The sequence below is a fragment of the Thalassophryne amazonica genome, chromosome 11 (assembly GCF_902500255.1).
Source record: "Thalassophryne amazonica chromosome 11, fThaAma1.1, whole genome shotgun sequence".
In the NCBI taxonomy this organism is placed as follows: domain Eukaryota; kingdom Metazoa; phylum Chordata; class Actinopteri; order Batrachoidiformes; family Batrachoididae; genus Thalassophryne; species Thalassophryne amazonica.
The window spans coordinates 49,487,158-49,498,018 of NC_047113.1; the positions used below are offsets into that span (position 1 = coordinate 49,487,158).

Here is a 10,861-nt window from a genome sequence, read left to right on the forward strand (position 1 = left end):
TTCCCCGACACCACCAGAGTCACTGGTGGTGTCTTGTGAGTGATTGGAGGGAGTAGGGAGCCATCTAGTGCCCGTACCTGCACAGGCGAGGTAAGTGCCACCAGAGGGAACCCTATCTCCCTGGCCCATTTGCTATCAAGCAAATTCCCTTCTGAGCCCGTGTCCACCAGTGCTGGGGCCTTCAGGGTTAAATCCTCATAAAGGATTGTAACTGGGAGTCGTGTGGCGATGTGGGTGTGTCCCACGTGCACGTCTCGGCCCCCCCCTAGCCCAGTGTCTAGGGGCGGGCGTTGGTGTTTAACCGCTCGGGGCAGTCTCGTACCTGATGCTCAATCGAGCCACAAACAAAACACGCTCCGCGGGCCAGCCTCCTCTGTGTGGCCGGTGCCCTAAATGTTGCCCTACTCGTGTCCATAGCTTCGTCAGCAGGGGGAGCTGTGATCGCACGGAGCGCAGGGACCGTGGAGCGTGGGGAGGGCGGAACGCGGTTGGAACCGGAAGGGAGAGGGACAACGTGTGCCTGGCCACGCCCTTCGTCTCGTTCCCGACGGCGCTCATTTAACCGATTGTCTAATCGTATGACAAGATCGATAAGCCCATCCAAATCCCGCGGTTCGTCGTTAGCCACCAGGTGCTCCTTGAGGACCAATGACAGTCCGTTTACGAAGGCGGCGCGGAGGGCAGTGTTATTCCAGCCGGACCTCGCAGCCGCGATGCGGAAGTCGACTGCATAGGCAGCTGCGCTCCGGCGCCCCTGTCTCATTGACAGCAGCACGGCTGAAGCGGTCTCTCCTCTATTAGGGTGATCGAACACTGTTCTGAGCTCCCTCACAAACCCATCATATGTCAGAAGGAGCCGTGAACTTTGCTCCCAGAGCGCTGTAGCCCAAGCGCGTGCCTCACCACAAAGCAGATTTATCACATAAGCTACTTTGCTAGCGTCGGTCGCGTACATGACGGGACGCTGTGCGAAGACGAGCGAACACTGCATAAGGAAATCCGCGCACGTCTCCACACAGCCTCCGTACGGCTCCGGGGGGCTTATGTATGCTTCAGGGGATGGTGGGGGGGGGTCGTTGGACAACCAGTGGAACGTCGCTGTCACGCACAGGGTCTACGGGAGGGAGAGCCGCAGCGGCGCCCGGAGGGCGCGCTTCCACCTGCGCGGCGAGAGCCTCCACCCTGCGGTTCAGGAGGGCGTTCTGCTCGGCCATCAAGTCTAACCGAGTCGTGAAAGCGGTGAGGATCCGCTGCAACTCACCGATTACCCCTCCTGTGGACGCCTGTGCGCCTTGTTCTTCCATTGGCCGTTCAACAGCCGGTTGACGCCCCTCGGGATCCATGACGCTGGCCGAGATATCCTGTTGGGAAAGTGTAGGAACACGGACCCACAACAGGGGGCGCAAATGAACGGACAATGGAGTAAGTCAAAATAACAACGCTTTACTGTTGTGAATGTGCACAACGAATACAACCAATTACAGAAATGGACAAAAGTCAATACACAAAGGTGTCGTGTGGGCAGGCTCGAAGATAGGAGACGCCTCTCCAAGGTAAGACCGGAACCACACGGCTTCCTCCGCCACAGGACCCCGGGAATACTGGAGCCGCCAAGTCCCGAACTCCCAGGTGGCCACTGCCCTCCGCGTGTCGGACCTGGTACTGCTGGCGAGGGAAAAGAACAGTTAGATGGGGGCGCGTTTGCACCCAGAACTCCGAACGGCAGGAAAGGTACCTCCACCTCTCGTTGGAACAGTAAACCAATAACTAGCTCAGTCAAAACTGTGTACTCAGTAGGCTTTGATATGTTACCTCTCTGGTAGAAACGATATCTCGGCAATGAGGTGGAGATGCCGTCCTGCTGATATACCCCACTGATGATTGCCGTCAGCTGTCTCAGGTGATGGGTGACAGCTGTCACCGAGGCTGCTCCCGTGAGGCGGCGGCGCCCTCTGGTGCCTGGAGCCCGCACTCCAGGCAGGGCGCCCTCTGGTGATGGTGGGCCAGCAGTACCTCCTCTTCAGCGGCCCACACAACACATGACCTTCAGAACAATTACGCAGTATTTGGTGGAGAACACAGATAAAACTTGTGATGGACTACAGGTTTGTACTGACAAGACCACAGAAATGTACAATTTCTTCTGTGAAGGCTGGGTACAGGAGATCCCATTTCATCCCAGTGTCGGAAAGATTTGCCATAGGAAATCTAAAGTTACGGCCTCAATGTCCAACATCACCATCAACTTGCCAGTGGATGGCAGATGTGTTCCAGTTTGAATATCCACTTAACACCAGGTAGGTTTCTTGCTGTCATCATGAGGAAGCCATGCTGTAAATAAGCTTGCAGTGATTACAACAAGCAGCATTGTTTCGTTAGTCAAAATTACAGTATCGTGCTGCTGATGTTTTTGTTGTATAAATATGACACATTACTCAGTTCCATGCATTTTAGAGTAACTTCACAGTTTGGGTCAGAATGAATGTCATTTTATCTTGAGTTAGTTTGGTAATTACCAAATTATTTAGTGGTCACACTCATACTAAATGATGGCGCTGAGGAAAATTTTAATTTCAAAATTCGTTTGAATAAAAAAAAAAAAATCTGAAATCTAGATATAATATATTGGGGGAAAGAAATCTGTTTTCAAGGGTGGATCACACACTCTGTCCACCAAGCTGATAGCAAAAGTGAGACTTCACTCTTAGACATGCAAAATTTACGCATTTAAACATTCTTTAATGGTCTATAAAGGAATAGATAAAATGTGTGACTGGGGAAGGTGCCAAAACTTTTCATCTGTGCTGCAAGTTAGTGACAGCAAACTCAAATTCCTGCCCTGAAACATTTCAAAACCTTTGAAACACATGTTTTGGACTTTGTTTTTGAAGGCATCACAAACTGTGCTCAATGGGACCTCAGTAAGTCACCAACTGTTCCAAACATTCTGTTTGATTTGAACCCTCCGGTGTTGAAACATTAAAATGTAAGTAAATAAAAATTTTTAAATTCTACAGGCAACGCGCACTCTGTACCTGCACTAGTGCATGCGCTGCCTGTAATTTATGGCCCACAGGTGATATAAAAGGAATACGTCACATTCTCAACCTGCACAATTTAAATTTTTAAAGCATAAAAGTCTGTTCTGGCTTTGAGTTTTCTCTGTCTTCTTCTTGTCTCTCTCCTCCTCTGTGTCTGCTGCTTTAAAGCTGCTTCTCCTCTCTGTTGACAGCTTTTCTGTGCTTTAAAAAAAAAAGCAGAATTACTGAGTAAAAGGGAAAAAGAGAGCAAATAACAGCTCTTAGAATGTTTGGATTGTGAAACCAGAACATTAGTACAAACCATAATGGCTGGCCCAGAGAGCCCAGCGCCTCTCCAGAACTTCACTCTCACAGGCAATGATGTAACGCCAGCCATTTCATATGAAGCATTCACTTGTTGTACTCCTCAAAGTCTATTTATACCTTTTTCGTCTACTCAAAATAAAGTGGCCTATGTTAGGCTGATGCCCTTTAAATAGCATGTTTGTTTAAGCAGAGGGAATTTGAATAAAACTTTAAAGTGGTGTTACTATTATTCTGGAAAAGTCTGAATTCCTTCATGCCTGCAGAGTAGAAATAGATGAGACCTATTTTTTCACAATAGATCTTTTTCATGTGAGACGATCTCGCCTGTTAGGGATGTTCTCCACTCAGATATCCACAAATGACTAAATTAAAGAACATAAAATGCAAGTGAGTCATTCAGCTGGCTGGTCCAACCTGCTACACTGTCCAGGATAGTTACTTTTACTACAAAGCAGCGGGTGTGCACGTGCGTGCATGCATGTGTGTGCGTGTTGTGTGTGTGGGTGGCACGTGTTTGTGGTGCCAACCAGGCCTCGGTGCATATTATGCAGCAGAATAAACAAGTCCGTCTGTGTTCACAGTCTGCAATTAAAGCTGTATAAAAGTGCACACGCATGCACTAACAGCACACATCATGGCCTTCAGTGGCGCTGTGTCTTTTGGGTGCGGGTTCCGCAACAGCTGACCTAAACCGCCGTTGCCTCATATTTCTGCTCAAAGTATAAAACACATAAAATAAGAAAGGAGGAACATGCATGCGGCTCACTTGGCTTGCTTCAGTGAGGCTGGACGTGCAGCATATGTGCTTCGTAATAACATGCTCCTGCTGCTACCACCGCCACCGCTGCTGCTGCTACTGCTGTCACCACCGCCACTCACAGCAGCCTTTTGCAGTGTTGCTTTGTCAAAGTTGAACTGACAGTGCGGAGCCAAATATCATCCACTGTAGGCCGCTTTGGTTGTATTTGCTTGTTTTAAATGGCAATTAGACCTCCCATTGGCTCCACCACTGACTCAACTGTACAATACCTTTTTACATGAGGAAAAGGACACATTGTGGTGAATCCAGCCAAAATTTGTCTTAAATGTAAATGTCCTCCATCAGCCCATAATCTATCAGGAGATGAGCTCACTGTGAAATCCACCCTCAAGGCCTCACAGTTTAGAGATTACAGTTACACTGGTAGAAAATGTTGGATCAACTTTATTAAAAATATTACTTCAGTTGGTAATAAAACCTTCTACATTGAGACAACTTGGGTCCGGGTCATGATCGAGCAGTTTATTCCACACTTCCCTATCCTCGGCCAAGTCCTATTACTCTTCCTGGGGGATCTAAAGGCATTCCAAGCCAGTTGGGGAATATAATCCCTCCAGTATGTCCTGGGTGATCCCAAGGGCCTCCTCCCAGTTGGACATTTTCAGTTTAATTTATTTTGATTTATATAGCGCCAAATCACAACAAAGATGCCTCAAGGCGTGTCACACAAGTAAGGTCTAACCTTACCAATCTCCAGAGCAAGGACACAGGTCACAGCGATAAGGAAAAACTCCCTCTTATGATTTGATTTGAGGAAGAAACCTCAAGCAGACCAGACTCAAAGGGGTGACCCTCTGCTTGGGCCATGCTACTGACACAATTTACAGAACAATTTACAAAACGAATATACAGAAAATTTTGCTGGTGCACAGGACGGGATGGTTGCAGGAGTAGAGATCACACCCATCTCTGGATGGAGCCGCACCTCAAACAGAGAGAACAAACAGAATCAGGTATCGGAAAGACAACAAATACAGTATAATTTGTCAGCATTAAGCAACAAGAAAAACAGAAGCAATACTAAGGTGATCGCCAGCCATTAGCCCTAAGCTTCACTAAAAGACCCAGAATTTAGATAAAGTTGAAGCCGCGACCCGCTCCATTTCCTAATAAAATTTATTTAAAAGGGTTAAAAGCATAGTCACATACTATGCCAGTATGCTCGCCATACGAAAGGGAAAATAAGAGCGCCTTAAGTCTGGACTTGAAAGTCTCTACAGAATCTGACTGTTTTATTGACGCAGGGAGATCATTCCACAGAACAGGGGCATGATAAGAGAAAGGTCTGTGACCCGCAGACGTTTTATTCACACTAGGGACACAAAGTAGTCCTGCACTCTGAGAACGCAGAGCCCGGGCTGGCACGTAGGGTTTAATTAGGTCAGCTAAGTATGGAGGTGCCAATCTGTGAACAATTTTATAGGCTACTAGCAGAACTTTAAAATCTGATCTCACAGGGACAGGAGGCCAGTGAAGAGACCTTGTATAACCTTGTATGGTAGCACCATCACATCGGGGTGAATGTGAGGCATTACTTCTAAAGCGCTTTGAGCGTCTGATACAGATGGAAAAGCGCTATATAAATGCACTCCATTTACATTCATTAACATTTAAGAGATGCTAAAATGGGTGTAATGTGGTTAAACTTTCTGCTTCCTGTCAAAAGTGTGGCAGCAGGATTTTGAACCAATTGGAGATCCTTAATGATGGACTGCAATAGACCAGAAAACAGAATATTGCAGTAGTCCAGTCTAGAAGAGACAAACGCATGAATCAGGGTCTCAGCATCAGCCATAGGCAGGATGGGACGAATCTTCGCTATATTTCGCAGGTGGAAGAAAGCAGTCCTCATAATATCTCTAAGGTGGAGGTCAAAGGACAACGTAGGATCAAAATTTACCCCAAGTTTCCTCACTTTGTCAGTGTGATGTATGACACACGAGTCTAGGCTAAGCGTTAACTGATCAAATTGATGCCGATGTCTCACTGGACCAAGAACCATTTCAGTCTTATCAGAGTTTAAAAGTAGGAAATTGCTAGACATCCAGCTTTTCACTGATGCAAGGCAATCTTCTATGTGAATGAGATTACCAGCAGTTATTGGCATGTATAACTGAGTATCATCAGCAAAGCAAAGGGATTACCTTTTAGGGAGGTCTTCAAGACATGCCTGGAAGACCTCCCTAGGGAGACAACCAGGAGCCATCTCCACCACATCCCTTCCCTAAATAAATATCTTATCATGGTGGAGGGATTTGTGGACTTTCGTGCCCCTGGGAAGTGTGTTGTCTGGAGCATTACATCTTGGTAAGGCCTCCCTTGGCAAATTTGTCCCAGGTGAGGAGACAGACAAAGGGCAATTAAAAAAAATACCCTTTATGATCGACCCAATAATGGAAAGAGTCACCTTGCCCAGATTAGGGAGACCAGAGCCTCCTCCTGGTGCCAAGTATGGAGGATGTGTATGCTTGGGGGGGGCTCACAGGTCAGCGGTGGCTAGATGTACAGCCTTTACACTCAGCACAAAGAAACAACACTGAGAGAATAAAGGGTCTTCTGCACTGTTCTATGAGCAGTGGACCGGGGCGTAAGCCTACACAAATTGACATCCATGATTTGAGGGCTATCACTCAAACTGTCAAATCCAGATCCTTTAGGATTTGGCTTTAAGGAGCAACTAAAAGGGTCTCTATGCAATTGGTTTGGTTCCTCACTTGAATAGGTTTTCACATCTGTGTCCTCCTCAAAATATTGTATGAAGGGATCACTCAATGAGAATTTTAATAAAATCTAAGACTAATGACTCCCCCTGTACAGGATCAATGTGCTCATGGCTTTGTTCTGGCCTCTTTCCCAATGGCCACTGCGTGATGGAGAAATAAACTCACATGTGGATTGAAACTATTGCATCTGGAGGAAACCCAAGAGTAAAATATCAAGTTTATGTAGATGGAATTCTCAAAAATAGTGTACCTCCACAAGCTGACGTTCATTGGAAAATCTTGTTAATTGCTTGTGTTGTTGTTAAAAGCAGGGCTTGGACAATTGGTTTATATGACCACCTTATGAGTAATTGGACGCTGAACTGCATCTTTGCTGTCTTGCATGTTTGGCAGTTCTTAGTTGTGCTATGTTTTATTTGTTAAATTGTTATTGGTACTATGACCAGAGCAGATGGTCACCCCACTGAGTCCGGTCTGCTTGAGGTTTCTTCCTACAGTGAAAATAAATAAAAACCATAGGATGTTTTTCCTTACCACTGTTACCAATGTGCTTGCTCAAGAGCTGTGCAAGGTTAGACCTTAACTTTGTGAAGTGCCTTGGGCAACTTAAGCAGTGATTTGGTGTTATGTAAATGAATTAAAATGGATGGAAAATGAGTGGGTGGATAGATTAGTTCCAGCCCAGTCTCACGTTTTTTTCGTGCCCCTGCCACGAAAAGCACCCGATTTTTGTGAAAGGTTTTTTATTTTGCCATTTATAATCTTCCGTTCTCCTAACACTAACCATCACCATAGCGTTAGCGTCTACCCTCCCCTAACCCTCACCATAACCCCCCAGATCCTCCCCATCACAAACTCATAGGTTAATGTACTTTTCATAATACCGCGACAAACTGCCGTGAGAGTGGGTTGGTTAGTTCATTCCAGCCAATTTGTGCACATAATAACTCAAAAACCATAATTGGTATCATCTGATAACTCACCAAATTAAAAAAAAGAACACATAATGAAGATAAACTGCTACATTTAACTTTAATGCACCACATCAATCCTAAAAGTAACATGGTTTTGCCTATGTAATATCCCACAGATGTGTCTGCAACCTATTGGATGGTTGGTGAATTATGGAAAATTGAGACACCCAACAAGATAGAAACAATGATGTCCACTACATGGGAAAATACACCATGAAATATACAGCAAAACAGGAAATTAAAAACAGAATTAATGAATGGATAGTAAGTATGATTGAGAATGTTTCCCAAAATTTTTCATCGCCACTGCACATTAGTGTTGGCTAGTTCAAAACAAGGCATCGAAATATTTCAAAATCTTTGGAACTCCTGTGTTTTAGAGTCCACATGAAAATGAAGACAATACAATAAGAGGCAACCTGCGGCTGGCGTGATGCCAAAACCTTTTATCTTTACTGCAAATTGGTCATGGGTGGTTTGATGGCTTTAAAACATTTTTAAACCTGTTAAACACCTGTGTTTTGAACATTCTTCCAGAATGTACGAGGTCTGTTAGAAAAGTATCTGACATTTTTTATTTTTTTCAAAAACCTGTTGGATTTGAATTACGTGTGCTTGCATGAGCCAACCTTGAACCTTGGTGCGCATGTGTAATTTTTTTCACGCCTGTCGGTTGCGTCATTTGCTTGTAAGCAGCCTTTGTGTGAGGATGGTGTAGTCTCTCGTCGTTTTTTCTTTGCAAGGAAATGGTGGAACGACTGGAGCAGCGCAACTGCATCAAATTTTGCCAGAAACTGGGCGACAGCCAGGTGGAAACCATTCGAATTATTCAGACGGCTTTTGGTGACGATCCTCTGGGCATCACACAGATTAAGGAGCAGTACAACCGGTTTAAAGACGGCCGCACAATGGTGGAGAGCGAGCCACGCTCAGGTCGGCCATCAACATGCTGAAATGACTAGATCATTCCAAACTGAACGCTGTGATGATGTGGGACCATCGTGTGACTATCCGAGAAATTGTGGAAGAGGTGGACATCAGCACTTTTTCGGCACATTCCACTGTGAAAGAAGATTTTGCCATGAAAAGAGTTGCAGCGAAATTCATCGGCACGAAGCTGATGGTGCAGCAAAAGCACCTCTGTGATGAAGGACATGTTGTGGCATGCTCACCTCGTCCACAATTTCTCGGATAATCACACGACTGAAAAGCCACCGAAAGCCATCTGAATGTTCCGAATGGCGGAAGAGCTGGGCATGTTACAGCATGTCCTGTGAGGCTTCAACACGGTGGCGCTTTTGCTGCGCCATCAGCTTCGTGCCGATGAATTTCGCTGCAACTCTTTTCATGGCAAAATCTTCTGTCACAGTGGAATGTGCCGAAAAAGTGCTGATGTCCACCTCTTCCGCAATTTCTGGGATAGTCACACGATGGTCCCACATCATCACAGCATTCACTTTGGAATGATCCGGTCATTTCAGCATGTTGATGGCCGACCGGAGAGTGGCGCGCTCTCCACCATGTGCGGTCGTCTTTAAACAGGTTGTACCGCTCCTTAATCTGTGTGATGCCAGTCAATGCAGGGTTTGTACGTGCATTACTGTATATATGTGCATGTACTTTACTTGTTTGACTACCACTTAAGTGCAATTTTGTCAGACCTGTATACTGAACAATATGTGTAATAATCCACACAGAGTATGTCTGGTACAGTACATACAACTGGTGTACCATGATTGCAGCTATGCAGATGCTCACATGGTGATGGGGAGTTTATACACATACATGCACAAAACAACACTCTGCGCATGTGTAGCAAGCATGGGAGGCTTTCCTTCATAGTTTCTAACCAGATTTTGCCCTCTTCTGGTACAACACAGGCAGCACTCTGCAACGTCCCTCAACAAGTGAAATAACCCTCTATCATCTACAACACAAATACTGAAAGCTAACCCATATGTACTTAAGTGCTGAACTGTATTCCAAATATAATGCCGAGCACGTCACAGCTTAAATACAGAGAGATTTCACACAAGGTGGTGATGAACATGTGCTGCAGCAGAGCATTAAATACAAACCGGATATGAACCAAAACCCTCGCGGAATGGCGTCAAGACAGCTGAACACGTCCCAAATTGAAAGACTCTCTCTGCACTTGGTTTTGTGTGTGTGTGTGTGTGTGTGTGTGTATACCCCTGTATATATATATATATGTCTGTGCACGTGCGTCAGTCACCAACCAGATCCTCTTGGAGCCAGAGATGGTCCAGAAGTCCCACGCAGTTCCCATGCCTCAGTCACACTAAGCAGCGAGTTCCACCGCGCTCTCTAACCTCTCTCCCCCACTCTCATTTTCACAGCCATGTCCTCGTCTCCTCTCCTTTTCATTAGTTTGCTCCGGTGATCGCTGTTGTCATTATCATCCCAGTTTATTTTCAGTTGATTTTCAGCCTGACTTCATCTGTGCAGGAAGATAATTACCAAATGGGAACACGGTGTTTTAATAGTGTTTTCGAGGTCATCGACTCGCCTCGCTCACGTTTGCTGATGTTTTTGTTCTCTGTTGCAAAACTGGCCAACGTTCCTCCATTTTCCCAACCCCTGTGTATACATCAGACCATGGCGAGATTGCATACGCGTAATCACTGTAATCTCTCACTGTCGAAGGACTTGGCAGGGCACCCGCCGTGAGCTGCTTGTTGGAACATTGTGTCCACGCAGCGAAAGGATTTTAAAGAGCGGTGAACGTGATTGCAGAGAATGTGACATGGTTTTGTAGAATGTCAGCCTATTAAGTTCAGTCATGCCAAAGCTATATTTGTGTTCCAAATGCTCCTGCTGAATGTACATTCTGTTTCCCAGCTTAAAAAGAGAAGGCTTTTGTTTGCAAAGTGAAAGCGTGTGTGCAAAATAAGCATCACGCTGATCTGATTTTGACATATGTGCAATCTGAGTCGGTGCTAAGTTGCCAGGTTTCATTAGTGACCTGGTTAGGTG

General features: G+C 45.7%; 1 long non-coding RNA gene across 1 annotated transcript in view; it reads right to left on the bottom strand.

The window, feature by feature from the left end:
- The window catches only part of LOC117520247, a 57,207-nt gene extending 47,012 nt beyond the window's left edge, over positions 1 to 10,195 (bottom strand). The window contains exon 1 of the long non-coding RNA XR_004563583.1: positions 10,105 to 10,195. This is a non-coding gene — a long non-coding RNA (uncharacterized LOC117520247). The remainder of the gene's footprint in view (positions 1 to 10,104) is intronic.
- Positions 10,196 to 10,861: the final 666 nt, after the last annotated feature.